The following is a 27,689-nucleotide window of genomic DNA, read 5'->3' as shown; positions in this document are numbered from 1 at the left end:
ACGCGCTGGTAATCTCCAAATATTTCAAGGGAAAAGTTTTCGTTTCGCTGTTACTCTAACCACAATGTACTCTCACTGCTTAGTGCTTCTAAGCTCTATAACTATATAACTATACTTGAGACCTTAGAACTTATATCTCAAGGTGGGTGGCGCATTTACGTCGTAGATGTCTATGGGCTGCAATAACCGCTTAACACCAGGTGGGCTGTGAGCTCGTCCACCCACCCTAGCAATAAAAAAAAAATGTGTGCGTGTACTAGTGTACACACGTAAGAAGTGAAACTTGTTTATGGCCTTATTTTTCGAAAAATGATCTACATGCAACTTTCTAGAAATTGGTTAAATAAAGTTAAATTAGATAAAGTTTAAACAAAAGGATTTTATTATCATAGACATGAATACAAATAATACAATTATTTCACTTTACCTTTTTGCTACTAAGATTATTACAGCATTTCATTAATTGTAATAGAATTATTACTATCATTGTCATTGTCATTATATATTTTTGTAATTAATGGCTTATGGTAACTGAAATATGAAAAAAATGTGTGCGTGTACTAGTGTACACACGTAAGAAGTGAAACTTCTTTATGGCCTTATTTTTCGAAAAATGATCTACATGCAACTTTCTAGAAATTGGTTAAATAAAGTTAAATTAGATAAAGTTTAAACAAAAGGATTTTATTATCATAGACATGAATACAAAAAAAAAATGTGTGCGTGTACTAGTGTACACACGTAAGAAGTGAAACTTTTTTATGGCCTTATTTTTCGAAAAATGATCTACATGCAACTTTCTAGAAATTGGTTAAATAAAGTTAAATTAGATAAAGTTTAAACAAAAGGATTTTATTATCATAGACATGAATACAAAAAAGATGGCGCGTAACGGAAAAATGTGACGCGTAACCGAAAAATGTGACGGTAAATTTTTTTCCAACGCCGATAAAGAAGTTTCACTTCAAAAAAGTTTATAGTTTAGCGATTCAAGACAAATAACATGCAAGGATTCATTAAGCTTATATTAGACATTTATGACGATATCTTTTTGTTTTCGTATTTTTTGAATTTTCTCAATTCTTAAAACAGTTATAATAATTCAATAATATTATCACAGCGTAACGTTAAGTGTAAAATGGCTCTCGTTGCGTTCTCAAAGCTCTTGTCTGTAAATATTTAAATTAGACCAAATAAAGTCCGTGTTTCCTTTTAAGAATCTGAAAAGAATAATATATAAATTGCGAATAGAATTCTTCGAGAATCCCGCACAAAGTTTGAGAGCCTCCGGCTTGCCTAATGTTCCGCATAAAATACCATACAGAGTCGCTGAAGTGAAATATCTACAGGCGCTTCAGAAGGTTGGGCATAAATCTATCTGTAGGGACGAGAGAAAATCATTAGTTAAAGCGCTGAACTGGCAGAACTAGACTATGATGCTTGGCCTAAAATAATATCTAAGACTCAGCTTGGCTCGCTGTTTCAGACGTATCTTAAAATTGGAATAAACGTATCAAAATCCAACCCTGATGATACCACACTGCAGTTCCGATTTCAACCTAGAGTCCTAAGGTGCGGGAAATCGTGATCCTGTAACATCTTAATCACAGATCTTTGACTCGTCTGACCATCCACAGAAAAACAATCTACCTCAATATGACATTTATAGGCATTGTAAGTGCCTATTTTTAGTTTAAAAAATGAATTTTGTCTTTTGTAAACGAATGTAACAAAACTAGACTTGATCACTTCTTTAATTGTTTTTTGGGGAGGCTTAACGACGAGGGGAAGATCTTCCACCGAGCGGGCGGTATTGCTCGGTAGACCGACGGTCCAAATGTTGTTATTCGGAACTTGTATATATGCGCTTTATCTTGAAAATGTCGTAAGCGAGATTCAGGCATCTGTCAATTATCTTGCGTTGAATGATGGCTACCCGCCACAGTTTGTTAAAAAATCAAATTAAAAAAACCATATAGGTATTTATGTAGCATCTTAATGTGTAAATAAAATTGAAGTGTTGTAAAATTAAACCACCCGCACAGCTTAAAACACTATCCGTTTATTTATCAAAAGAAAGCACAAACACAAAGAAGGAGAAAAGAGTGGAGATATGAGAAAGATGGAGACCGCGCAGCGGAAGACGTAACGTGGGACGCCCCCTGGCTAGATGGTGCGATGACCTCCGCACGGTGGCCGGCAAGAAGTGGATGAGGAGAGCCGCAGACCGGGCTCAGTGGTGTAGATTGGGAGAGGCCTATGTCCAGCAGTGGACGACTGTGGGCTGTTGATGATGATGATGATGATGATGAGAAAGATTAACATGAAGCGACAGTATATTTTATGCTATTACAAACTTATAAGTATTTTATAATTACCACCGTAAGCCAAAGTCATTCAAAAAGCGCAAGCGTCTCGCATTAAATCGACCAGCTGACTGACTTGGCGAGGACCGACACCAAGTGTGTCTAGATGTACATTAATTTTGTATTTGCAGTCACTATATAAAAATTCGGATCGTTTATCCGTTCAACATACAATTATTTATTAAAATTTAAATCTATTTGTATAATGTAATAATGTAAATGTAATAATAATAATATTACGTAACAAATAATTTTTAACATGCTACAAAACTATAATCTGGAAATTAACGAGAACGAATTTACAAACAAAAAGTATATCTACGACATTTTTGTATGTGTATATGGAGTGTGAGGTATTGGGTATACGACGGTTGAATTAACCCTTATAGGTCACAAAATTGAATCTAGATTTTATTGAAAACACTCTTAATGTTCACGCTTGGGTTTCGAATTCACATAGAATGTCAATGTCAAAAAGCGAACGGTAACAGAGATGAAAAAAATATTTATTTACAAAATTAATTTCTTAGTAGAATTTTTAACAAATTTACCTAAAATTAATGGTAAATAGACAGACATGCTTTAACAAAAACCGACTTTAAATAGAAAAAAATTTATTCCAAAACAAATTAATACACACTAAAAACAATAATCATCGAAATCGGTTGGCGTGACATTGAGTTATTGAGTTATAAATGCAAATTTAAGACTTATATGGTTTTCTCATGGATAACATTATCAGAACTGGACTAAATTGGGACCACACGGGGAAGTATCAGCTTTCTAATAAAAAAAGAATCATCAAAATCGATTCACCCAGTCAAAAGCTATGAGGTAACAAACATAAAAAAAAAACATACAGTCGAATTGAGAACCTCCTCCTTTTTTGAAGTCAGTTAAAAATAACTTTAAATGTCGTTCCATTGTTATACAGGCTACGGTAGTAATAATAGTTTAATATGTAATTGAAACAAAAAAAATACTTTGTTTTTACAGAACAACACAGGAGTATTACTTGAAATTGTAACAAAAAGTACAACTATAAGTTTATAGGTCTTTTATACATATTAATACACTAACCCTTTATTAGTTTACCTATACAAACACGCCCGGGCTCAATCCATTAGCACGATGCAAAAATACAATTAACTGCTCACAACTGAGGCTCAAGCTTCGTTAGGAAAAACAAAATACCCTATTAAAAGGTTTTAGTTCGTCGTAAACTCTTTTTAGTTCGTTGTATATCAAGAATTAACTATGCATAGAGTCACAAAGTCTATGGGTTTATCTGAATGATTAACCTTATCTAATTTTTAACTAGGTATTGTTAGTGTCAATGCTATCGGCTATATATCCTGACCAACTCTTTTTTTAAAAACCCTCAGACACAGCCCACTGAATTTCTCGCCGGATCTTCTCAGTGCGTCGCGTAGATTCTGCGAAGCACGGCTTTTGCTAGGGTTCGTGTTAGCAACTTCGTCAGGTTTGAGCCCCGTGAGCTCACCTACTAGTTAAGGTTACGCTGATATAGCCTCTCAAGGCTATCAGCATAGGTAGCTAAAAATAAAAACACTTTATTTTTAATATTTACATACGTGTTCGTGATTGAACTCAGGATGAATGAAAGGAAGTCGCTTAATAATAAAAAATGCGTCATCACTTTTGTTGGCGTCACGCAAGATTCCACCTGCTAATTTCTTCAGCGGAACAATGTTTCTTACGGGAATCATGATACAAATAAAATAGAAACGTTAATCTTATGTCAAAGTTAGCCGTGACTGCTTTTTTTTTATTATTTATTTACATACTCTACAGACAATGCTAAAGGAAATACCTACTCTGTTGTATGAAAACTAAAATTGAAAGGAACGATTTTTTTATAAAATGAAAATAAACGGAATCGAATTAAATGAGGTGAAATATTAAAGAATGAAATGGAATGAACTAACTTCTCAATAAAATTGTGTGAATTTACTTAGATTTTGGGCTTTTAGAAGGAACACAAGAATCATCGATTATGTTCAATTTACCACCCTTCTTCACTTTTAAAGATAAAAAAAACCAAAAGTTGACAACAAACAATTGACACCTTGCGTTCCCGCCAAAAAGTCTGATGGCGACTTTACTTGACAGATGACAGACATCCAATGTATACACAGTCTGTGGCACTATCCGCGATGGAAATCCTTTTTGCTGACAACGTAATATGACCTCACCCATCATCCACCTTTGTTTAATACTTAATTTATAAATAAATTCAGGACTCAAGACTTGAACACAATCAAAGTGCAACGGAGCAATAGCAATCATGTTGAACTTAACGCTAGATCAACATGAGTCTACCCTAAAAATATTACACAAAAAAAATCCGGAATTTCAAAAAAAAACATCAAATTTTGTTTTGAATGTTTATGATTCTAGGCTTATACATGAAAAGACTTTTATTGTTTTAGGATCATACCCTTTGAATAATACAACGTAATAAAAACACATTTATTATACATGAAATAACTAAGGAAAACGGATCTTCAGATTCAGAAGACGTAAATAAAACAACGTGACTGTAGCCAATCGAGAAACGAGCTTGAAAATTCAATTATACCTTCGTAATTGAGAAATAATCACGAACAAATCACACACGATCATCTGGTGACAAATTCAGACTCTCTTGGGGGCAGGGTGGCGGGAAAATATACTCTGATCGCGAAAAGCCTCAACTTGCCCCAGCCTTTCTCAAAAGTCTGTATCTCTCAATCCAGTTGTAGTTGGCTTTAATCCCACATCTCTAGCCCCTTATTCCAGAATTTAAAAAAAACGCATAAGTATTTACTGTATTATGAGAACCAGAGAATCGTTTGTGTATTTAACATTATTATTAACACTACTGTAAAATTTATATGGAGGAGAGAAAGTGTGAAAGTAGCCCCGGTAATCTACAAATTAAAGAGCGAACGGTTAGCGTGGTGTGGACATGTGATGCGTAGAGAGAAGATGCATGTGATTAGGAGATGTATGAAAATAGTAATGCAAGGTAAAGGGGGAAGAGGTCGACCGAAGAAGACATGGATGGAGTTTGTGAATGATGATATGAGAGAGAGAGGAGTGAGTGTTGAGATGACGGCTGATAGAAGAGAATGGAAGAGAAAAATTAGCTGTGCCGACCCCACCTAGTGGGATAAGGTGGGGAAAAAGAAAAAGATTGTTATACATATCACACGAATGTTTTCCCAAAGTAAAAACTCGAAACCACGACACTCGACCTAACAATTTGCGTTGCTAACAATTGCGCTACCGAGTCATAAAAGATAAATTGGAAATAGAGATTCTGAAGCCGTACTATCTGATAATAAGTAGTCATTGACGCTCACTAATGCAAAGATACAGCCAAGATACTGGCTAATGCAAGAACATTATAGTAGGTATATAAAAAATCCGGTTCCATTTACAATTTCATTGACTTTCAACACAGACCAATACGTAAGCCGACAGACAGACAAATTTATTACATTCACACCCAGAAATAGCTTTGAAACAGATCTATGTAATTCAAGGGAATTTCAGTACATTCTAATAACAATTCAAGCTGAAATTTAATTAAACGTGGATATAAATGAAGTCTCAATTGCCAATTTACTTAACTGTTACTGCTACAAACGCGAAAATGGAGAGAAGTTAGTAGTTAGAACATAGATGTTTGCACTTAGCCAAAACACCACTCGCGAATTGTCTTCAAGGGATCAAAGCAATGTTTTAAGTTGGCTTCGCGAGGTCCACGGTTGTTCTACAAGTCGTATGACAAAAACATATTCCGTGCATTACAGTTTTGAAATCTGTTAACACGGAAACGGTTAAGCGCTTCTAAGCCCAGAAGTTCAGGTGTGAAATGACTCAATGCAATTTAGACTCTGATACTACGACTTAAAGTGTTCGACGTCTTTCAAGCTATAATCTCTCAGGCTTTACTTAAAGTGGGACACCAGAAGCCGTCTGCTCCTAAATAGAATATTAAATAATAAAAAAGGCATAAAGATAATCATCACGTTTTACGGGGATATATTTGATTTAATTTCTAATAAGGCTTACTTATAAAAATCAAAGTAACTATATGAGAAAAAGGCAATGTCTGATCCATTGATTGCTAAATAAAATATATACCACTTGTCTTATGTGCCCGCACGGATGAGTATGCAGATTTAGACAGGATGGTGTTTAATTCTACAGTGAAATAGTAATGCGTTTTCAATTTGAAAAGTGGAGGAGCCGTTGTATTGTAAAAAGCGAGACTTAGAACTAATTCATCGATGTCATTAGCGGCATTTACGTTGCTGATGGATATGCTCTCCGGTAACTACACCAGGTGGGCCGTGATATGTCGTTCGGCCATCTAATCAATAAAAAAATTATAAACATATACTCGCAATGAGAAACCTTAGTAGCACCACTACAAAGACACCCGATATCCACTCTGATATTCGAATACAGGCTTTTGTACAACACACAAGTAAATATAATCTTGTTCTGAGAAAATGCATGTCACTTAAGGATGATGTAGGATGAATGGAGTAATGTACTGTCAGTAAGGCGTCATAGCTCAAAGCACGTCATTACGGAACCTCCCTTACCATTAACGGTGCTATTAGGTACCACGAGCACCGGTCACCATCCTCGTCGTCCAGTGGGTCGCGTTTCCGATCCGGTGGTAGATTCTGCGAAGCACTGCTCTTGCTAGGGCCAGTGTTAGCAACACTTCGGTTTGAACCCCGTGAGCTCACCTACATGTTAGGGCGAAGCTGAAATAGCCTCTCAAGGCTATCAACATAGGTAGGGAAAAAAAGGCGTCTTGTGAGCCCGCGCGGGTAGGTATCAGCAATCAGCAAAATTAATGCAAAAGCAGTAATGCGTTTTAAATTTATTAATTTAACGCGTTTTATACTAATTCTATGTTTATTTATCGGGACCAGTAAGTTCTGGTTTGCAGGCCGGGACTGTTGCTCTTCAAAACAACTGAGTTTCGACCTCACGTCTCAAGATGATTGACATTTACATTGCGATTTCCATGAGCTCCGATAACCAGTCAACAAAAGTAGAGCCGTGAGCGCATTGACCCATATAAGCAACACAATACATAAAAACAATGAATTACCCAAAAAATACCTAAAAAAATCTAGTTAGTAATAGACCAAACGTAGCTTTGAATTAAATCCACCACATCTGGGCGTAGCTAGAATAGTCCCTTAAGCAAACAGCCAATAAGTAGAGAAAAAGAATATACCATATTTCCTCAAATTCCCTAAACTTATCTATTATCCAAAAACACGCAGCAAAACTGTCAAACTCAAATAGATAGTTTTTTTTCTCGCACAAGTGAACATCAAACTTGTCTAAACACATCTCGGATGTTGATATGACCCGAGGGCTTAGGATCAAAGCGTTTTTTACTTCAGCGGGCATAATCCTGCGAGATGGAAACTTCTAGCTCTCGAATAAGTACATAAACTTTCTTTCATGCCTTTTATTTTCTTGACCTGCATGGGTGCATAGCATTTTTAATACGGTCCCGTACTGTACCATTATCTGATGTTCACTTCTGGGCCACTAACCGTCATCATCACCATCATCCGAAGTGCGCTGCTGGACATAGGTTCATCAAGGTTCGCCACAATGATCTGTTCTTCGTAACCCGTATCCAGAACTTTCTCGAAAGTTTTAGTAGGTCGTCGATCCACCTTGGCCTACTCCCCCTAGGCTTTCCGGTGCGCAACTGCCACTCGAGAACTTTTTAGCCTCAGCGGCCATCCGTTAAACCAGCAATTCCCTGCCCATTGCCACTCCAATCTCACAATCTAACCGTATATAGTCTATTATTTACTGGGGGTAGGAGCTCTTGTGAGTCCGCGCGGGTAGGTACCACCACCCTGCCTATTTCTGTCGTGAAGCAGTAATGAGTTTCGGTTTGAAGGGTGGGGCAGCCGTTGTAACTATACTATTAAATAAATAAATTAAATAAATATTTACTAACAGTCACGCCTCGTTAACTGGTCCCGTGGTAAGTTCGTAAAGAACTTGTGTTACAGGTATCAGATAACGGAAATAAATGTAAGATTTTTATTATACACATACATATATTTAATATACATCCATAACCCTGGAAAAGACATTTTATATTTTTCATATCAATATCTTCCCTTGGCGGGATTCGAACCCGCGACCCCCTTGTGTAGTGACCATGTCACTTACCACTACACCAGACGGCCGTTCTGAGACCTTAGAACTTATATCTCAAGGTGGGTGGCGCATTTACGTTGTAGATATCTATGGGCTCCAGTAACCACTTAACACCAGGTGATCTGTGAGCTAGTCCACCCATCTAAGTAATAAAAAAGAATATATATATGGATACCATTTTCTACTATGTAGGCTAACCGATTCCCTTACTATTTGTTTAGCAACTATTGCCAAGCTTTAGCGTTCGAAGTATTGTAGCTTAAAGAAAATATTGTATAAAAACAGTCCATTCTTTTCTGAGTGTCAAAAACAAAAAATAAAATTTAATATAGGTAAGTCATCATCATCATCATCATCATCAGCCTTTATCTGCCCACTGCTGGACATAGGCCTATAGGTCAGTGATTATGGCTAAATAATAATTAACAACAGTATTGTGTTCGTACAGTTTAACTTAGAAACTATATTGGAACTACAAAAAAATGCTATCCTTTGCTCATGGGTTTAGGAGGGAAGCGTGCGTGTAAGGTTAGTGTTATCCGGGGCTGCCCCTCCTACCTTCCTCGGGTTCTACCCCGGATGAACTTGGATATTCTGACGTTAGTTCTAGGATGTCGTTTAGTGTATGACTTTATCAGTGTTACTTCATAACAATATCACAAATCTCACTCCTAGGAAATCCGGAAATTTGTAGGAAATTCGACCCTATCCCAAAAAACAAAAAAGATGTGTGGTGTCGTGGGACACCGGATAGAAACGAAGTTCCTTATTATAAAAATATTAATTTTAAGTTCTATTCGAGGTATAAAGGAAATAATTATTCGGGAATACATTTTTTATTATGATTTTTTTATTGATAAAAATAAATAATAATAATAACCGTGATCACGTAGACTATACATTAGACACTGTATAGCCATCATACTAAATATAGTCTTAGGACGTTTTTCCCCGGTTAGAGTACCAGTTTTAGTAAATACAAAATACGCAATCCCTTATTTTCTGGTGATTACAAAATCCTACCAAGTTCAAGCACCTATTCTCTCTACAAGATATTATGTAATGACAAAGAACAAAGTTGGATATCTCATTATTCGTGGAGTACTTGTTATTTTAATTGTGTAGCTGTCTGTGTGCCCAGACAGGGCGGCGGGGCAGGCGGCCAACTCCTCACCCTCCGGTTACTGACGTACTCAATAATAAGGACTTTTACAAAATAGCCTGTTCTATAGAGATAAAGAGTGTACTTTATTACACACCAAAACACAATTGAAGTGTTAGTCAAATTAAACCACCCGCACAGTTTTAAAAAACACTTTCAGTTTATTGTCTTATATTACATTAAAGCACAAACACAAAGAAGGGGAAGAGGAAACAAATATACAAACTTCAACTATAAGCTAAACTTAAACGTAAGCAAGACTATGCGCAAGCACTGCGAAGCTGGTTAGCTGGTAAAATAATACAAGTATCCGACGCCAAGACAGGTTACGGACTGCTGGTGAAGTGCGCCCGCGCGGGGGCCACCCGTAACGCTTGCGCACGGTGCGTCATTGCTGACTATATACAAATAATGTTTGTCACAAAAAACAGACAATATTAAAAATCAATATAATTTCTAAATATAATAATTCTAAATCTAATATAATTTCAAAATAACTACATAGTTACACTACACAATTAACATTAAAAAACAGGCAACAGCGGTCTTATTGCTTAAATCTCTACCACACAATCGTTTTTATTTAGAGAAATTCTAATGCGGGTATGTTGTGCTACTGTGGTTAATAATATTCCGTTTTATTAAGTAACGTAATCCATATCGAATCATTAACATTAATCCAGATGTCCTCTTTGCGAAAGGAGATCAATCTTTATTGCAATGAAATAATGACTACATATTCCTACCCGGTCATAGGATTCCTATTCCTATAAGTGAAGTCGTCGTGGCCTAAAAGATAATACGTCCGGTGCATTCGTGTTGAAGCGATGCACCGGTGTTCGAATCCCGCAGGCGGGTACCAATTTTTCTAATGAAATACGTACTCAACAAATGTTTACGATTGACTTCCACGGTGAAGGAATAACATCGTGTAATAAAAGTGAAACCCGCAAAATTATAATTTGCGTAATTACTGGTGGTAGGACCTGTAGATGTCTATGGGTTCCAGTAACCACTTAACACCAGGTGGGCTGTGAGCTCGTCCATCCATCTAAGGAATAAAAAAAAAAAAACTGGGATCGAGTTAAGTAATTATCAAAGTAAGACCCCGTTAATTTACGCTGTTTATAAACCCATTACTATCTTATACCTTTAAACGAGCAATTCTTGTATATTAATATATATTATTATATAATCTGAATCTGGGAAACGGCTCCAACGATTTTCATAAAATTTAGTATACAGGGGATTTCGGGGGCGATAAATCGATCTAGCTACGATTTATTTTCAGAAAATGTTGTTTTATTCGTGTTTTCAATACTCTTCACTCTTCCCGACATCTATTGGCGAATAATAATAATACTATTTTTCTTAATTGAGGGCAACTAATCGCTTTAAAGATACAAAAAGATGGCGTTATCAAAAAAAAACCGAGCAAAGCTCGGTCATCATCTAGTTATTATTAAATACGAACCACGGACATATTTAATATTAATGCGAAGAAGACTTGCGTTCTGGTGTCTGTAATGATACCTATCACATAACATATCAATTGGTATTAGCATCAACAGTTCGATGTTTTTATATGAGCTTCAATTAAGCTCACTCCATTGAAAGAGCCGAAAAAGTTTTTTTGTTATTATATTTTTTCCAAATTTAAAATTTGAAATGGCTCTCCTGTAAAATTGTAATCGATTTGATACTGACGATTTTAAATGTGTGAGTAGGTGTAGCTCACGCACACAATTAACGTTTCCTATAAAACTAGAGTAATTGCCCCACATCTAAAGACAGTTACGTCATATGAAAGAACAAATAGCTCAGCACAAATTAAGCAAAATAAAACATATAAAATATGTAAAATACAATTAATAAACAAATTGAAGTCAGCAAAGGTGTAAAAATGTGCATTGTTTTCGGCTATTCTAACTTTAGTAAGACTATTTTACTACGGTCATACTCGCAGTCCATCTGATATTAAGTGGCTACTGAAGCTGATATACGTCTATGCTGTTAAATGTTATGATAAGTTCGACATACACAGAAAAACAATTCAGGAATTTACTATGTAACAAATTTTCAAATAAAGTTATCTTGCCAAGTGATCATTGTTCTCTGTTGGACTGCAACATTTCACGGTAGTGCTCCAGAAAAGTTTGCTTTAAAAATTACGTTCTGACCAAATATCTGGACGTATTTTATTGTGTTTATTTTAGATTTGTTCAAATATGTGTGCATTTTTATCAAATATTCAACGTCGGTTCGTTGTAGTATCAATAAAAATTGGCAAGGAAATAAATTCTATGTTTCTTTATTGCTTAGATGGGTGAACGAGCTCACGGCCCACCTTATGCTAAGTGGTTACCGGAGCCCATAGACATCTACAACGTAAATTTCGCCACCTACCTTGAGATATGATTTTTAAGGTCTCAGTATAGTACCACGCTTGCCCTGCCCTCAAACCGAAACGCATTACTGCTTCACGGCAGAAATAGGCAGGGCAATGGTACGTACCCGTGCGGACTCACAAGAGGTCCAGCCACCAAAAAAAAAGAATAATAGTAATAGTAAATTAATGTTTTTTTACAGGTTCTATAGATTACAGAACATTTCATTCAATCATACACCGGATTACCTCTGGAGTGAACTTTAGAAGAAACACACTAAGTATTGTAGGTTTTATAAAAATAATTAATACCTCAATTTGTATAATATTTTAATAATGTGTTACAAGAGTAAAATGTGCGGAATGCTTCACGATTCATCTGTTTTGGACCTTTAAGCATTAGGCCTAACTCCGAACGTTCTAGAACGTTCGTTCCCTCTTCGAATTAGGGTGACAGTTTTACGGCAGATAATGGGTAGACTTCAGGAGACAGTAACGTAATAATTTAGATTCCGACTTCCTTCCCGGACATTGACATGGCACTTGCCCATCAATTCAAAAGATTTACAGTCAAGAAAAGCTCAACAAGAATTCACCACGTACATTCATGGACTTGGTACAATAGGACCTACAATATTATCCGCCATGCTATGTGTGCTAATAAAAAAGAGCCATAGCGGGAAGGCTGGCAGATATGAAGCATTGATATCATTTTTTTTTCAGGGATAAATGAAATATATGCATTAAATAATAGTTTACGACAGGAAATGCATGTGGCATAATGATAAATAAAATATTAAGGAAAGAGAAATTGCTTGAGATGATCCCATCACCTCGTTTTCACCATCGCACGACGCATCGACCGTAACCACTCACCATCAGGTGGGCCGTACGATCGTCTACCTACAAGGACAACAAAAAAAATGTTTCACAAAAAGTTATTACGTCTGAACGGATTTCTGTCAGTCGCCACAAGACGATAAACAACAACACATAGGAAGGACACTTAAAGAAAATGACATAGCCGTGTAATTAATAACATGTAATATTTTACCGCGTATGAAGGTTCATACATGATTAATTATGCTCGTAGCAACCTGAGCGGCTACAAGCTACGAGGGCGCTACGGGGCTACGTCGTAACGGGGATGCGCACCATACTAATGTTGACTTTATTAAAAATTAAATTACGTACTTAGTGTTTGTATATAGGTGTAATTGTTAGGAGGCATTCTTTAGTCCATTAATTTAAAAGGATCTCCCCTACATATCTAGCCACACACAGCTTCTTGATTATATAACACGATCCCTCAACAATAATGAGGGGAATATTTTCCATATACTAGACCACTAGTGACAATAAAAACCCGAGATTAACTGAAATATGAAGCCAAAGATTGTATCGTAATTACTTCGGATTGGAATGCCCAAATATTTCTGAATTGTATGCATTCATTACTCAAAATATAATCATCGTCCTGTAGGTACTTTCTGGGTAAGAACAGTTTTGTTCGCGCTCGTCTTTAGACACGAGTCTAGTGTATCGCAACGTGACAAAACTACGACGGATAGCATTACGTAAAGCCTTGCACTGTAAGCTGTGTATATTGCTTCTGCAGTAGTATTAAAGTGTTCAACGGCTGGTCCAAGTTAAAACCCGAACGATCTAATATAGACTTCTAAGACCCACAAAGTAAAGCGATGACCTCGATTCACGGGGATCTGCTGGATGCAACCAGAGCAGGACCGATCGTTTTGAAGAGGCTCGGGGAGGCCTACTACAAGAGGTCCTACCACCTTACTGATAGGACCTCTTGTGAGTCTGCACGGGTAGGTACCACCACCCTGCCCTACCCTGCCTGCCCTGCACCACCCTATTTCTGCCGTGAAGCAGTAATTCGTTTAGGTTTGAAGGATGGGGTAGCCGTTGTAACTATACTTGAGACCTTAAAACTTATATCTCAAGATTGGGTGGCTCATTTACGTTGTAGCCGTCTATGGGCTCCAGTAACCACTTAACACCAGGTATTTATTAATATATTTTTGTAGAGAACGATTTACACTCAGAACAATGAGTAGAATGTGTTGTTTTTGCGAAAACCGACAGACTAGGCGCGACTGTTACGCCTAATAACCTAAATATACCCTCCCCAGGGCTGTAGCCGACCGAAATTTTATTTGACGCTCGCGTGATATGAGACTTTATCAAATCAAATATAATTCACAAGCTTTAAAACGAGCGAGCGCTGGAGCGAAGCGATTCGCGGTCATCGGTTACCCAGAGAGTTTTGACGGCACGATACTGAAAGCCAAAAGGGAACTGTGAAGATAGTAACAGCAGCTTATATCGACGGATGAAAGGTTATTCTGTTTAAGTGACAATTTTGCAACGTTACAGCAGAGCTATTTAAAGTATAAAATTTGGAAAAAATATCATGACCAAAAAGCAGTTTCAGCTATTTCAATGGGGTAAATTTAATTGAAGATCAATTAAATATCAAATAAAATGCACCTTTGATTGCAATGATAAATGTCGTGGATTTTGCGAAATGTCCCTTAATCCAAACAGCCTTTAACCCTTCAATATATATTGGTAAGTAACACAGCTTTTCTTTTTTCAATTGAACTTGCTTTAAAGTCATAGCTGCTACACTAAAAAAATACTGATTGTACATAAGATTTACTGGTGGCAGGACCTCTTGTGAGTCCGCACGGGTAGGTACCACCGCCCTGCCTATTTCTGCCGTGAAGCAGTAATGCGTTTCGGTTTGAAGGGTAGGGTAGCCGTTGTAACTATACTGAGACCAACTTATATCTCAAGATGGGTGGCGCATTTAGGTTGTAGATGTTTATGGGCTCCAGTAACCACTTAACACCAAGTGGGCTGTGAGCTCGTCGTCCCATCTAAGCAATAAAAAAAAACTACCGTACATAATATAATTTTATTTCCGATCAATTTTATTGTTAGGTCAAACACCACTTACCCCGCTTTTTGTCGAATGAAAGGAAAATAATTAGATACGAGTAGAAGAATTTTAAAACCGAATAAAATCGCTTTTGTCCTGGCCCGAACAAGGCCGTCCAGTTGCGATGTGGGCCACAACCGGTATACTCTCTGAACTATGACCTTATACCCTGGATAACGATAATTTTCGCCGCAGCGCGATCAGACCCTGTTTCGTAATAAACTACACACGCTTCGTGGTTGTGCTCATGCTTAATATACACTTAAAACATTATGCATATACTTTGGGGGTGGCACAGCATCTATTAACAAATCAATAAGACTTCCACATTATATTTCAAGTTTGACAACGACAATCATATTGTCTGTGCTTCGTCCACAGACCGAAAATCACAAAAATCAAAACCCTATTAATTTTGCGGTTCAAGTACCAAGACCAGAAATTTAATTACGTACTCCATAGACCAGTCGACTCTAGGAGCTCACAAGGTAACCGCGAGCTCGTTTAGTCACTTACATAAAATCGATATTACCGAAACATCCTAAAAAGGGTTCCACTCGACACATCGGAAAGCAATTTGGGAGTTAATATCGATTTCGGCCGGCAACGACCCGCGATACGCCTCCTAATGAATTATTGACGCTCTGTTATGACAGAGATGTCTTTTAGATGAATTAAGGATATTGTGACTTTGCAGAATCGTGTGCAGGCTCCTAGGATTACGTATACCAATTTATTTTTCATGGTGACAAACGGATATTTGTCACTGTCAGTTTTTGATGTGGATTATCCAATACTATGCTTAGCTTAGCTATTTATTTAGTACAGTCCTCTTACAAACTGAAACGAAAGCATTTATAAAGAACCATAGGTAGCTTAAGTAGCTTTTTGCAACAACTACAAATAGCTGCAAACCATCATGGATTATATCCGTATCCAGCGCACAGTAAGCCCTTAGCTATACTTAATAATAACGACAATTGGTACTTTTATCTAATTCTTCCAGGTGGACATATGAGCTTATAATCCTTAGTGATTATGAAAGCCATATCCCGTTATGAATACCGTCACTCGCCTTGAGATATGAGGTCAATGTCTACTAAACAACTAACCTCAAACGATCATAGAATCAAGGACTAAGTCGTGGCAAGGATAAGAAAGCTAATAAAAAAGAAGAAATAACAAAGATTTCGGTCTGACAATAAGCCCTATCACCAGGAATTTGAACGCAGCAAAGTAATGGTTTGTGCATAACCAGTCAACAACAATTTTAATCCTTCATTACTAACGTGACTTTCTGCCACGTACCTACCACACGTCTTTGGAATGATCTCCCTTGCACAGTATTGGTCGAGCGCTGTGCGATAGGCACCGGTTTAACTCTGTCCCGGTAACTGACGTCTATAATTGGTGGTAACCACCCACTATCAGATGTGCCCTCTGCTGACAAAAACTTTAAAAAAATAAGGCATGATAACGGAAGGAAGTAGTAAAGCGTTTCGGTAAGAGAGAGGAATATTCACTGTCCCTCTTCAATTGAAACTTCGATCTAATAGTTTGGATGGAGAGCAACACCCTAGTCACATTGGGTCAGCTCTTTGCACCCGCCCGAACCTGGAATGTATTTTTTTAATTGCCTAGATAGGCGGACGAGCTCACGGCCCACCTGATGTTAAGTGGTTACCGCAGCCCATAGACATTTACAACGTAAATGCCGCCACCCATCTTGAGATATGAGTTCTAAGGTATAGGTAAGGTATAGTTACAACTGCTGCCCCACCTTTCAAACCGAAACGCATTACTGCTTCACCCGAGCGGACTCACAAGAGGTCCTACCACCAGTAAAATAATGTAATGTATTAAGTAAGATGTTTATGATTACCGAAGACGTAAACTGCAACCATGATTTTAATCGTCAATTAATTAGAGGCCTTGCTACAGCCCTGTTCTCGATCGGAATATCTGAACAGTTGAAAAGTGCTCCTCGAAAAGGCTGAACATTCAATTCGTAAAGTACTTACGGAGTGCTTAACGAACTTCCACCATTACGTTCTCGTATTAAATGTTATGTAAATTATTTCTATGTTGCCGTTTGTGATGGATTTGGCATATAACTATGGAGAAGGACATTTCGCGATTAAAACTAACATCAAGTCTGAATATAGTAGTAGCAATGAACTCAGGCTGCTAAGACGAGAAACTATCTTAAATCACAAATCAGTAACCCATTTTTTTTTTTTTTTTTTTTCTCGGGCCGGGGGCCGAACCTCCTACGAGGTCCCCGCGCCTAGGGGGCGCGCGGGGTATGTGAGACTCAACGATCTGCAGGTGTTGAGAGCAGATCGCGGGCCCAAGGATTTTAGGGCCCACCCACTAAACGACTCCCCTGCACTCTTACACCCGACGTCCGATCTCCGTCCGGGGTCAGAACCCGTTCAGAGTAGGGGGGTTCCCGCGGTCAACACTACAACCAGACACGCGGCGCCACCCCGAGGACGCCCGACCGACGGGTCGTCGAGGCGATAGTCGACAACCAACGACGTCAGTCTCCGCGGTACGGCGGCCCTACCAGGCCGCCCGGGCGGTGCCGCTGGTGTTCCGGGATACCCCGCTGGGCCAGAACCAGCCTGCCGGGTCGGAACGCGATACACCGCCGACCGGGTTGCTCTTCAACAGTATGTTCGGCGACGACAGCGACGACGAAAATGCGGACCGCATCGCAGTCCGCAGCCGCCGACGCGCCGTCCCGTCCTCCTGGTGCCAGCGCGCTAGAGTGACGGTAGCGTGCGGCGCAGCTTCAACCCCCTTAGGTCGCCCCGTGACCATCACCGGGAGGAGACTGCCTCCTCATAGGGGCTGGAGCTGGACAAACGCCCTCCTCCGACCCCCGGCCCGACGGCGGCGGCACGGCGCCGAGAGGGAAGAAGAGCTCTCCCTCTCCCGTTCCGCCGCCTCCTTCTGCGAGATGGTGGACTCGCAGAAGTCGAGCATCGCCTGCCAGGACTCGTCGCTGCCGAGCATCGTAGCCACGACGGTCGGAAGCGACAAGTCCGGTCCTATTTTTGCAACGAGGACGCGGCGCTGCTCCGCGAAAGCGGGGCAGTACGCGAGCGTGTGCTCCGCCGTGTCCTCGTTGCAGCCACTGCAGTGGTGGCACTTCGGCGTCGGCTCCCTCCGGGCGACGAGGTGCAGGTAGCGACCGAAACAGCCGTGTCCCGTGAGCACCTGCGTCGCTCGGAAGGTGAGACGTCCTCGGTCGCGATTCACCCAGTCCGAGAGGACCGGGCGGATCGCCTCGACGGTCCGTCGCCCGTAGGCGGGGTCCGCCAGGCGGCGAGACCACGCCTCGAGCACGGCACGCCGAGATTGAAGCTTCCGCGCTCGAACTTCCACCGCGCCAGGACGCGGCTCCCCCCTGGAGCGGAGATCGCATCGCCACGCGTAATCCGCAGCGAGCGCCCCCGCTTCCAGGTCCCAGGGAGGCGTCCCAGCTAGCACGCACGCCGCCTCGAACGAGATGGTGCGGTATCCACGAACCGCCCTGACCGCAATCGCGCGCTGCGGACGTCTCAACGCCGCAACGTTGTCGCGGGTCAGGGCGTGGCACCACACGGGAGCCCCGTACAGTGCCATCGACCGCACCACCCCCGTGTAGAGGCGGCGCACCACCACGTCAGGCCCCCCGACGTTCGGCAACAGCCGACTCAGCGAGCCGGCGGCCGCCATCAATCGGGGACCTAATCTCTCAAAGTGAGTGCGGAAGCTCCAACGACCGTCCAGTACGAGACCGAGGTACCGTAATCCGGTCGCCTCAATCTCGACGCGAACGCCTCCGATCACAAGGTGAGCCCCCTGAGGTGGCGCTCTCCGGGCCCCGTGAAACAACACAAATCAGTAACCCATACCATAACTCTAAGAAGAGTTAGCTTAAAAAATATTATAGAAAGTACTATACCTAATATGTTAACTGTGGTATACCTACTTTTAGTAGCCTCTTCAGAGCCAATGCTCTCTTGAGCTGATCAAAGCAGAAATCATGAAAACAGTATGGAAACACCTTCTACACCTGCTATCCGCATGGCTAGGTCCTTGTTCAATCAACTTCTTAAATCCTTCTTAATTCCAGAATCCTTAAAAGTGCTTGCCTCTAATATCGACGTTGTCTATCAGGGTTGTAACCACTCTTTTTCTAGGAAGTCCTGTCTGAAGAAGAATTACAATATTATATGGGTAAAGCATATGTAATATTTTACTGCAATAAATTTCAAAATTATCAAAATGTACATAGTGATATGCGGTATGCAATAGGTCGCCACGTAGACGTAACAAGCCAGGCACGAAATCGAGATTGCGTGACCCGTGTGGCGTAAAGCCAACCAATCTGTGTTGCCATATTATGTCATAAAAAAAAAAAAAAAAAAAATCGAATTGTTAAATTAACCCAATAATAAAAAGAGCTGTATAAAATAAGTAAAGAAGTAATCATCATAGCTCTCGAGATTAAAGTCAGAATGTTATTGAATTGACGATTAATCTACTTTCTAAGTAGTACAGTCTCCTCTCTATCTATATTCCAATGCCAGGTTTAAGCTTTCATTAGCAAATATCAGACAACCAAACCGCAAAATATTCTAAACCTGACAACACTGTGCATAGATTGAATACTGCATTTTGTATTTACCGGATATTTTTATTAGCTTGAAATTTGATATTCGGGAACCAAAAATTATCACTGTATCCACAACTCTGGCCTTAATATACAAATATTATAACACAAACAGAACAGTACTTTACTGATGTTTTACTAGTGGTAGGACGTCTTGTGCGTCCGCACAGGTAGGTACCTACCACCCTGCTTATGTCTGCCGTGAAGCAGTAATGCGTTTCGGTTTGCAGGGTGGGGCAACCGTTGCACAGTTAAAATTAAGGCCTTACAATTCATGTCTCGAGTTGGGTGGCGGCATTTCTGTTGTAGATGTCTATGGGCTCCGGTTACCACTCAACACCAGGTGGCTAAGCTATAAAAAAACATTATATTCGTTGTTCCGTAGTCGCGACGTGAAAAACAAACAGACTCGTTTACGAACTAATAATACATATTAGCATGAATTAGAAATAAGCTTCCGATCTTCTACTGTTAGTATTCCATCATCGGTCCAATCTCCGCGATATCTCACCCTGCTGAAAGGTCAGCTGGAAAGCGAAGGGGCATCTGACTGACGGGCATCGATTGTTCCATCGACGTTATTCTTGTTAGGGTGTGACCATAGAACAACTAATATAGCGATTTCATTTATTATGACAGCATTTATTATGGTAGGCAGCGGCTTGGCTCTGCCCCTGACATTGCTGAAGTCCATGGGCAACGGTAACCACTCACCATCAGGTGGGCCGTATGCTCGTCTGCCTACAAGGGCAATAAAAAAAAGGCATGAGCAGACGTACCAAAATGTTTTTTTCAATAGCCCTTGTCAAGTATTATACTGTCAAATAGGCTATTTCTACAGTGAAACATGGATACGGTCTAGTTTGAAGCTTGAAAGCTGTTTGCAATTAAGATCTTGACTTCGTGTGTGGTGGTTGTTCTTTGAGAACGTTTATATTATCATGCATATAACTGTATATACCACTAAAAACCAGGTAAGCTCGCTTACTTTCCACAACTATTCCTCTTACTTACCGAAATGCTTTACTACTACTTTCTTCCGTTATCTTGCCTTATTTTTTTATAGCTTTTGTACAGGAATAAACTATAATATTCAATGACTATTAATTACTTCACAGTTTGTCTGGCAACTAAGCATAAGATAAGAGTTGCTAACCTTTCTTCCGTCCGAAATAGTAATAGCAGCATTAAGACCCATTGTATTCTTACTTAATTTACTACCGAATTCCCTCTTCATGAAAATCTGATATCTCAAATGAAAATATGTACTACAATTTTGTCTATATCTGCCGTAAGGGATTCATTAATTTCTGTTTGGAAAATGGATATCCATCATAGCAGTAATACGACTCTAGCAAGAGCTAGCTAGCGGCTTTCACAATATATGAACATTTACAAATTTTGATAACCACTTAAGTCCAAGTAAAAAAATACGGGAAGTAAAGGAAAAAAATTAAACGTTTTTAATTTTTTTTAATTGCCTAAATGGGTGGACGAGCTCACAGTCCACCTGGTGTTAAGTGGTTACAAGAGCCCATATACATCTACAACATTAATGCGCCACCCACCTCGAGCTATTAGTTCTAAGGTATGGTTACAACGGCTGCCCCACCCTTCAAACCGAAACGCATTACTGCTTCACGGCAGAAATAGGCAGGGCGGTGGTACCTCCCCGTGCGGACTCACAAGAGGTCCTACCACTATACTAATAATCAAATATTGTTCGTTGTCATCGTACTAATAATAATCGGCCGAAATCGCTACCTAAAAACCATAAGCCGAGGCCTTAGAAGGGTGGCGTCCCTCCGACCCAGATGCAGTGGTCGTTGACCTCCAGCAAGGTCGTCAGCTGATCGATTACCACATACACCCTTGCTTGAGGGCATCATTTCAGCTTTCCGATTTTACAGAGCGTTTACGATTATTTTTTTCTCATTGCCAACATGTATCGTTTGGAACTTTTGGATCTGCGGAGTGACCTTAGTTCCCTCTGTATTTTGTACCGTATGTTCCATGGAGAGTGCTCTGAGGAATTGTTTGAGATGATACCATCACCTCGTTTATACCATCGCACCGCCCGCCACCGGAGTAGAGTTCATCCATACCTACCTGGAGTCACTGCGTTCATCCACAGTGTGTTTCCAGAGATCTTTTTTGCCACGTACCATCCAGCTTTGGAATGAGCTCGCCTCTACTCGTACAGTGTTTCCCGAGCGCTATGATATAATATCCTTGGTCAAATGTGGCTTGTGTAGAGTGCTTAACCTCAGCCTCTACTCGTACAGTGTTTCCCGAGCGCTATGACATGTCCTTCTTCAAACAAGGCGTGTGGAGTATACTTAACGGTAAGCAGCGGCTTGAGTCTGCCCCTAGCATTGCCGAGGTCCATTGGCAACGGTAGCCACTCACCATCAGGTGGGCCGTATGCTCGTCTGTCTACAAGGGCAATAAAATAAAATTAAAAAAATATGTAATTTTTTGTGGATGGCTTTATATCATTTACTTATCGAAATCTGCTACAAATAATGCATCTGTAGATTATAGTAGGTACATACCATTCATATCTACGGGCTCGGAAACTCGCTCAATGTCAATTATTTCGTATTTTTTCCACTGAATCGGAAGCCGTTGGTTTTCGTGTACCCATCGTACGGGCTGTATATAGGTACCTTCGTGTAATTCGAAAATGTTTTTAGCGTCAATTTACCGGGTGCTGATTGAATTTAAAAAAAAAAAAATTAGTAATTGTTTTGCGCTGTATGCAAAGGGCGCAATAACGTCAGATGATAGATGATTTCTCTATCAAACGGCGCGACTGGAAATGTTCAGCTATGTTAACTTTAAATATGATCTCTGGAGCCCATAGACAAGGTAAATGCCGCCCCCCACTTTAAGATATGACTTCTAAGATCTCAGTATAGTTACAACGGTGCCCCACCCTTAAAACCGAAACGCATTACTGCTTCATTGCAGAAATAGGCAGGCCGGTGGTACCTACGCGTGCGAACAAGAGGTCCTACCACCAGTAATTACACAAATTATAAAATTATAATTTTGCGGGTTTGATATTTATTACACGATGTTATTTATTCCTTCACTGTAGAAGTCAATCGTGAACATTCGTTAAATACGTATTTCAATAGAGAAATTTTTACCCGCCTGCGGGATTCGAACACCGTTGCATCGCTAGATACGAATGCACCGGACGTCTTATCCTTTAAGCCATGATGACTTCATTCAGTATTTCAATTTAACGTTACTAACATATAAGCTACGTATTTATTTAGTATATAATATTTGCCTAAAATCTGAACCTAAATATAATTTAATCAATCAATATGATTCAATACATCTCCTTGTTCAATAGTATCCTCTTTAATTTACGTCAGCAGTTCGCATTCGTATGTTTAAATGGCAATTCTAGGCCTCATTCGGAATTACGATAAAATAACCATATTAATACAACAATAAAGGCTTTTCAATACAATATCAGTATAGGAAGTGAACTGAAAGCAGAATGGATTACAGCTTACCACCGCCACGTCTACTATTAAGCATACCACACCTGGATCGCTGTTCCAAAATCGACTATATCTTCAGATAGAGAAAGTTTGTTTTCCTCATATCAGGAACACACCGTTCTCGGTCCGAAAACAATAATGTTGACGTAAAAATCTGACGGCGCCTTCGCAAAGCCTACAGTTCACTGCGCAAGGCCGTATTGGCAGTCATCCAAAAAGGACATACCGTAGCTTAAATAAAAACTACGTATGGTCAGGCTCGGCTCATTTCCTTTGCGTGATTGGAAGGCGATCCGCGTAGTTCGAAGAAAAGGTCTTTTATTGGTCCCGTTATGAGCATCTCTCGTCATTTTTACGTTCCCAATAAATATAATAGTGCGTTCGGTGTGACAGAAACAATTCGATTATTTGTATTCGCTTTGTGTCGCCACTTCTATTTGGGTCTAGATCTTTCTTTCCCCAGGATATTTCATGAACTACAAAATCCTTCAAAGGAAATTTGAAAAAAAGGAGTCATTCGCACGTAGCCGCTTGGCTATGATCCCTGACGTTACTGAACTCTATGACCGACTGTGATCACTCAACCTACGTTAGCCCATACGTTTTTATACATATATATAGACAAAAAAAAATGTAACATTAATTACTTATTAAACAAATGTAGAAAATTTACTTGAAATCGATTGTTATGAAAAACATGTTGTCCCAATAAAAGAGGTTGCTTGTTCTAAATTCTGGACAAGTTGAAATGACACGTATCTTGTGAGTCAGCGAGAACTACACACTTTTCGTTGGCTCCTGGCCGTGTTCCAATACTGAGAGTCTACGGCTAAGTGCCTAAGCCAATATGCAGCCGACCTCCGAGCTAAGAATTTCAATTTAAACTGATTAATCCACGTTGAGAACGGAATTATTTGGCTTAGAAAAGATAAGTGGTGATTTTTTAATAAAGGCAGTTAGTTTCCGAATAAAGGAATTTATTTAGTTTCTTATGGGGCGGGTCTACCGAGCAATATCACCCGCTCCGTGGAAGATCTTCCCTTTATCATACACCTACACTTACAATAATATTAACATCATATAAACTTCGACAGTATATTAATTACACTGAATAGTGAATACTGGAATTTAAACTCAAAAATGACTAATTTTTGAATGACCCAACCAAATTACCAGCGTCTTAACGTATTTTACGTATAAGCAACGTAAATGTAAATTAACCTTTAATGGATATTAATTAGATATTAAACTTATTGTTTTACTAATAATCAATATACCATGGACATACACAAAAGAAATCAAATGTATTAATAATTACTATGCTAGCATCAAGGGCGGTACAATGAGTTATTATGATATAGGTACCTAGAATGATTTACAAATGTATTGATTTCTAAATAATTTTAAAATTCTAGTGAGTTATATTGTACTCCAACTTTGCAGTCTGCGCCATTTTGTCGCAGTGGTAATCCTATTTATTCCACAATTCTTAACTTAAATATCGGTTACTTAGACCTCAGAATGCGGAATGTCTCAAATCACTTGATTTTAATCGTACGAGGTACCTTTTTAACATCCTTTTAATAGCATAACCTGCATTTAAATAACGTCATTTATCAACGTAAATTTTACGAACAACAAAACGTCCGAAGAAGTAAAAAATTTGCGCACTTATCAAATATTTGTGAGATTACAATTTGTGAGATTACTCTAGTTTATCACTCTTTTAATAGAATTAATCGGACTCTTGCGCCGTGGGTCGTGGGTCCGATTGCCACATCGGGCAAATATTCGTGTAATGAATTTGATTTTCTGCTGTTTTCACGAACCGTAGACATAATTAAATATACTTTTGTCCAGTACTCGAGACATGGGAAAGGACGTTATGACCCTCTCAGGTTGAGCCCGTGAGCACAGAACCGTCCGCGAAAAGCTAAAATAGCCCCTTAGGCTACCAATGAATAGGAAAAAATAAAAGGAAGGAAATAAAATGTTATGAGAAAAATCAAAGCGATATCAGGCAGTAAAAGTAGTTTTAGTTATTATTTTAATTTACTTTAATCGCATTATTTTATTAAATTAATTTGAAGCACATTCTTTTTTATATAAAAAATTAAATCGCGGCTTTTACCTCGAGGAGCGTCTAGTTATACAAAAATCTATTATTATTATATTATCTATGCTCGTACATAGAGTACGGCAAGCTTGGAATTGCAGTAAAGTATTTACATAATGTGTTGCCAGCTCTAATGGCACTGCATTCAAACGCCATTATTTTCACAAGTTCATTGACGTGTCGCTATGCGGTGGCAGTGGCCGAGTTTTACGTTTTTCCAGTTAAGTGAATCATTAAACCGGTGTAACTTTATTTGTAACATCTTTTTTTTAAAGTTTGTACTTCTGTGCGTTCATATTCAATATTTTTAAGACAAATAAAAACTAAAATCGCATCGTCAGTGTAATGAGCAAAACTACCAAAGCGAAATCTTCCATCACTCGCTTGGTAGAAGATCACGCAATGATGCTTGTAATCTGAACCCTGTAACAACGGAACTACCTAAGACGGACCTACTGAACCCTTGACTCTACAGCACGAATGAGTCACTATGTGAACCACTGGAACTTTCCTTTTTCTTCTTAAGCCAACGCACCAGCAGTCTAACAGCACGTGAGCATCACGTCAGTAGTGTAAATCAAGCTCAGTCTCGATTCACCCCAGATTAGTATTCTTTGCTTCTTGGCCAATTCTATTTGATGATCGGTGGACCCTTTGACTCAACAATTTCAGGAGCACAGCCTATTAGTTGATGACCCACCGCTGATAGTCCTTTAAGAGGGATCTGCCTTAGTAGTGATTTATAGTTCAAGGCATTGCGGCAACACTGGACCCTAGTGAATTAATCTCGTCGAGTGCTCTTCTTTTAGAAGCAGCTATCACTGAGCTACTTGAATAGAAGATTTTGGAACAAATAACAATAGAAAACAATTTTACGAAACTAAAATAGTTGTCTAATTAGTGTTCACAGTAATTTAAATCAAAATTTTACTATGAAACTTCATAATCATTCTGTGGGTGTAAGGAATTATCTTTCGCTTTAAGCCGCGTCGTTGGTATTAGTTACATTTAGGTTAATTTAGGTGAATAAGGTCACGTGGATCTACCGCTAATAGGCTTTCGGCAAACAGCCGGACCGCCCCTACGTTAACTCCAAAAATAGACGAATCGAACTGTTCCGAGATCAATAAATTCTTGTACTACGCCGCCATTGTGGATATTTCGCGCTAAAACTGAATTTGGATTTATTGGGATAAAAACTTTTGTTATTTTTCTCCGACTTCGAATTAGTTTTTTGTTTTATTTTTATTAGCTCTATGGGTAGGGGACATAGAGCTCAGAATTACTTTTCGATATAGAGTCGTGGGAACCCGCTCTTCAGCGCGAGCGCTCATGGCTAGAGTCCCACAAGACTGTCTTTTCGCCGCTCCTATTTAGTTTATTCATCAACGATATAGCCCGGTCGCCGCCGACCCAATTAGCATTATTCGCCGACGATACAACCGTTTACTATTCGAGTAGGGACAAGTCCCTTATAGCGAGTAAGCTTCGGAGCGCAGCCGGACAGTGGTTCCGAAAATGGCGCATAGACATAAACCCAGTGAAAAGCACAGCGGCCCTATTTCAAAGGGGAAACTCTACACGAATTTCCTCCCGAATTAGGAGGAGAAATCTCACACCCCCGGTTACCCTCTTTGGCCAAATCAATTCCCTGGGCCTCCTGGCCCAGGTCGAGTACTTGGTAGTCACCCTGGATGCATCCATGACATTCCGCCCGCATATTAAAATAGTTTGCGGCTGTGCCGCGTTTATTCTCGGCAGAATTTACCCCATGACATGTAAGCGGAGTTAAATGTCCCTTCAGAACAAGGTGACAATTTACAAAACTTGCATACGACCTGTCATGGCTTACGCGAGTGTGGTGTTCACTCACGCGGCCCGCACACACATAGACACCTTCGAATCCCTATTATCACGCTTTGGCAGGCCGTCGGGGCTCCGTGGTTCGTGAGGAACGTCGACCTACACGACGATGCAGGCATAGCCGTCGGGGCTCCGTGGTTCGTGAGGAACGTCGACCTACACGACGACCTGGACCTCGAATTGATCCGCAAACACATGAAGTCAGCGTCGTAACATTACTTCGATAAGCTATGCGTCATGATAATCGCCTTATCGGCCTAGATATGTCCTTACGGATCCATCAGATCTAATAACTCTTGCATTAGATACCTTCAGCTTTAACACTAGGAGCAGGCTAAGGGACTCCGGTAACCGTACTCGTCGAACTCGGCAAAGAGTTCGACGTGCAACCTAACCCATGCATCAGCCCGCTAAGTTTC

The 27,689-nt window shown here is 39.7% G+C and overlaps 2 long non-coding RNA genes across 2 annotated transcripts in view; one reads left to right on the top strand and one right to left on the bottom strand.

The window, feature by feature from the left end:
* The window catches only part of LOC134200896 (uncharacterized), a 279,918-nt gene that overhangs the window by 161,155 nt on the left and 91,074 nt on the right, over positions 1–27,689 (top strand). The gene's annotated exons all lie outside the window — the stretch shown is intronic.
* Positions 360–4,103, bottom strand: LOC134200825 (uncharacterized). The gene is made up of 2 exons (XR_009975885.1): positions 3,962–4,103; positions 360–1,220 (listed from the first exon to the last, which is right to left on the bottom strand). It is a non-coding gene; the product is annotated as an uncharacterized LOC134200825 (long non-coding RNA).

This window comes from Bombyx mori, chromosome 21 (genome assembly GCF_030269925.1).
Source record: "Bombyx mori chromosome 21, ASM3026992v2".
Classification (NCBI taxonomy): Eukaryota; Metazoa; Arthropoda; class Insecta; order Lepidoptera; family Bombycidae; genus Bombyx; species Bombyx mori.
Note: the sequence above shows the minus strand (reverse complement) of the source record. Positions and strands in the feature narration are given on the sequence as shown.